The sequence below is a fragment of the Lucilia cuprina genome, chromosome 6, assembly GCF_022045245.1.
Source record: "Lucilia cuprina isolate Lc7/37 chromosome 6, ASM2204524v1, whole genome shotgun sequence".
NCBI classification, from domain to species: domain Eukaryota; kingdom Metazoa; phylum Arthropoda; class Insecta; order Diptera; family Calliphoridae; genus Lucilia; species Lucilia cuprina.
In genome coordinates, this window is record NC_060954.1 from 4,427,823 (window position 1) to 4,431,751 (window position 3,929).

At 32.5% G+C, this 3,929-nt stretch overlaps 3 non-coding genes across 3 annotated transcripts; all 3 read left to right on the forward strand.

Moving 5' to 3' along the window:
* Nucleotides 1-197: 197 nt before the first annotated feature.
* On the forward strand, nucleotides 198-269 carry Trnae-uuc. The gene has a single exon. It is a non-coding gene; the product is annotated as a tRNA-Glu (tRNA).
* A 172-nt stretch (nucleotides 270-441) lies between these two features.
* Nucleotides 442-513, forward strand: Trnae-uuc. The gene has a single exon. It is a non-coding gene; the product is annotated as a tRNA-Glu (tRNA).
* A 303-nt stretch (nucleotides 514-816) lies between these two features.
* Nucleotides 817-888, forward strand: Trnae-uuc. Its single transcript has one exon. It is a non-coding gene; the product is annotated as a tRNA-Glu (tRNA).
* Nucleotides 889-3,929: the final 3,041 nt, after the last annotated feature.

Sequence of the window (3,929 nt, forward strand, 5' to 3'; positions counted from 1 at the left end):
AATCTTGTGTGTGTGTTTTTGTATATCAAACATGTTAAGTTGAAAAGTATGTTGGTTCATATTGATATGTAAATTTAAATTGTGTTCAACAAATTTATTGTCTGCAACAAGTGGTACTATTAATATTTACGTTTTAATTCGATTGACATTCGAACACATTAATATTTGTATCTATTGGATATTAGAAATAATTGATATCCCATATGGTCTAGTGGCTAGGATATCTGGCTTTCACCCAGAAGGCCCGGGTTCGATTCCCGGTATGGGAAGATTTTTTGCATAAGATCGTAAATTCAAATACCATAGAAATTTATTATGGGTATTCAAAATGTTAAACGCAACTTATCATTTAAGAAGTTGTTCTATTGCTTTATCTTTTATATGCTAGACTTTATAAGTTTTCTTGTTTTTAGTTGATCTATTGACAGTGTTTTTTATATATCCCATATGGTCTAGTGGCTAGGATATCTGGCTTTCACCCAGAAGGCCCGGGTTCGATTCCCGGTATGGGAAAGCTTTTTGATAAACAAAGATCAATGCATTTCGCACTGGTTTTGTTGTTTCTATATACATATGTATGTATGTATATCCACATTTGCAATATAAAACGAACTATAGAACCTATTCTCTTATCTCTTATAAGTATATTCTATAGAACCGGTGTTTCACATATTGAAAGATTTTGTTGTAGACTAAAATTGTCGAAATTCACGTTTGAAATACAAAGTAATGAACATTTTACAAGTTTTCTTTTTAAACTATTATTTAAACAATTTTTTCGATCTTACAAATACCGTTTTCGTGTATATAGATATATCCCATATGGTCTAGTGGCTAGGATATCTGGCTTTCACCCAGAAGGCCCGGGTTCGATTCCCGGTATGGGAAGTTTCTTTTTAAGCAATGTTACTATAATCCTACCTATTAAATATTAAGGATATTCACGTACAAATGTTTTATATTTATTTTGTTTATTTACAAAAATGATTCCCTGCTTAAGGCTTTTCACTTGGAGCTTTTTGGAATAAGGATATATCCCATATGGTCTAGTGGCTAGGATATCTGGCTTTCACCCAGAAGGCCCGGGTTCGATTCCCGGTATGGGAAGTTTTTTTATATTCATTACATTCTTGATGGCCCCTAACAATTGGTACGAGATTTATACCCGGTGGGTTTTTTTGATTCCTGGAATGAACTCTAATTTTTGTTGGATCTTTGAAGGATCCTTTTCATATCTGGCTTTCACCCAGAAGGCCCGGGTTCGATTCCCGGTATGGGAAATCTTTTTATATTCATTACATTCTTGGTGGCCCCTAACAATTGGTACTAGATTTATACCCAGTGGGTTTTTTGCGTATTCCTGGAATGAACTCTAATTTTTGTTGGATCTTTGAAGGATCCTTTTCATATCCCATATGGTCTAGTGGCTAGGATATCTGGCTTTCACCCAGAAGGCCCGGGTTCGATTCCCGGTATGGGAAGTTCTTTTTGTTTATATAGATATAGTTGATTCTCTGAAGTCATTGCACCATTCACTAGGTCCGACATTTTCTTTCAGGGATTTGTTTGTATGTTCTGGTGATGTCTTGCAAGTTATTCTTGAATCTCTGAAAACTGTATCTTATATCCCATATGGTCTAGTGGCTAGGATATCTGGCTTTCACCCAGAAGGCCCGGGTTCGATTCCCGGTATGGGAAAGTCTTTTTGTCAAGATAATAAAGAAGTTTGCCTCTAATATTCCTTATGAACTGAACTGACCTGACCTTCACCTAAAAGACCGGAGACTTTACATACCCTTTATTAATATAGTGAAGAATAGGTTGTCATTTTTGCTATATGTATGAGATTTTACTGCATATGATTCTTTTATATATTGATGGTATGGATTCTAATTCTTGTAAGATCTCTGAAAATTAGTTCCCATATCCCATATGGTCTAGTGGCTAGGATATCTGGCTTTCACCCAGAAGGCCCGGGTTCGATTCCCGGTATGGGAAGATTTTTTTACTGAATATTTGGTTACAATATGGGGAACTGTAAGAAACATACACATATTCCAGATTAAATACTCTTTGTATACAAAATATTGATATACAACCTTTGCATCAGAAAATTTTTCTATAGAAAAAGTTGGTCAAAAATTTACCTTCTTTTCAGAGGAACAAGATGCTGTAAGCTAGACAATTTTTCCATAAAATAAGTTGATTTGAACGAGACAGCTTTTCTAATGAAAACGTTGCTGTAAACTAGACTAATTTTCCATAGAATTAGTTGCCTTAGACTAAACTGCGCTTCTATAGAAAAACTTGTTTTAAACAAGATAACTTTTCTAAGAAGAATTTGCTCTAAACTAGACAAGTTTTCTAAGAAGATAACTTTAACACCAAAAAAGTTGCTTTAGACTAGACAACTTATATATAGAAAAAGTTGCTCTAGAATGGACAACTTTTATAAAGAAAATGTTGCTTTGAATTCGAAAAATTTAAATTTTCTAGACAATATACCTTAAAAAGTTGCTTAAGAAAGCCAATTTTATATCAGAAAAATTGCTTCCAAAAAGAAATCTCTTCTCGGATTTTTGTAATGAAAAAGTGGCTCAACTGTGGGCACTTGTCAAACGAAAACGATTACTTAGTTTAAAAAAACTTTTGACTGGCAATGCTGTGACATGCTGTTAAAGAGACCTCTGGCGTTTTAATTGGAACCTAAGTTAGTTCTATAAATAAACGTTAGATGGCACAACTAAGCAATAACAAAAATGGCCGTTACTTTACATCTAACTGTATCCCATATGGTCTAGTGGCTAGGATATCTGGCTTTCACCCAGAAGGCCCGGGTTCGATTCCCGGTATGGGAAGATTTTTTTGTTAATAATTTTTCAATGTTGTGGTTTAGTTGTATCTGTTTAATGTAATTTTATATTTTTTTGTTAATTATTAATTAAATATGATAATTCCTTTGTGGTTTAAGCCTAAAAGCCGCAGTTTATTATTTTGTAGTTTTTTTCGCTTAATATAGTTTTCATAATTGATTGGATATTTAGTTTTTAACAAATTAGTTTTAAACAGGTTGATTATTTGTAATATGCTCTAATGATTTTAACAAAAAAATAATAATTAGTAACAACTGTTAAATGTTTTGGTTGTAAAACCAATTACGATGTACTAATTTAAATTGAAATTTAACAAGGAGATTAGTTGGCAGCTGATTGTAAGCTGCAGATGTTCTTTGTAGTTTTGAACATAAGAAAGCTTTAACCAATTCATACTAAACCCAAATTTTACTTTATGTCCTCTCCTCCTTAGGGTTTAACCTATTCCCCTTAATGGTTTTTGTCTTGACTATGTATAAACAACATGTTTTTTCCTTGAACTCTGCTGAACATTACTAAAGTTTTTCTACTTTTGTTCTTAACCATTGTCCGAATTATTTTAATTGCAACTTTTTATTTCAACTCTTAACAGTTGTGACACTTCTTTGTTTTTTTTGGAGTTTACTTGCTGTTGCTTTTATTTCTGCAACTTCTAAGTGGCAAATAACACTGGTAAGCTTAGTACAAAAATTAAACAAATACCAAAAAAAAAAAAAAAATGTCTCTAAATAGCTAAAAGAAGAAGTTTCATTGTTATTTGTTGGCCTTTGCTTTGAGTTTAAGATCTTATAAGCAGAACAAATAGTTGTAGTAATACTAGCTCGCCTCGTCTTTGTTTTCTGATGATAAACTACTGGCAACTTTTTAGTTTCACACTAAAGGATTTGCTCAAATAATGGAGTTTCTTAAGTTTTGCGACACTTTACAAACAAATGTGTATTCTTTTTCGTTTTTTTCGTCTCCAAATTATTTTCTTTCATTTTATTTGTTGTGGCCATTATAAAAGAGAATTTTTAATTTTTCTTTTTTAGTTCTTTATCTAATTCACCAGTTGGC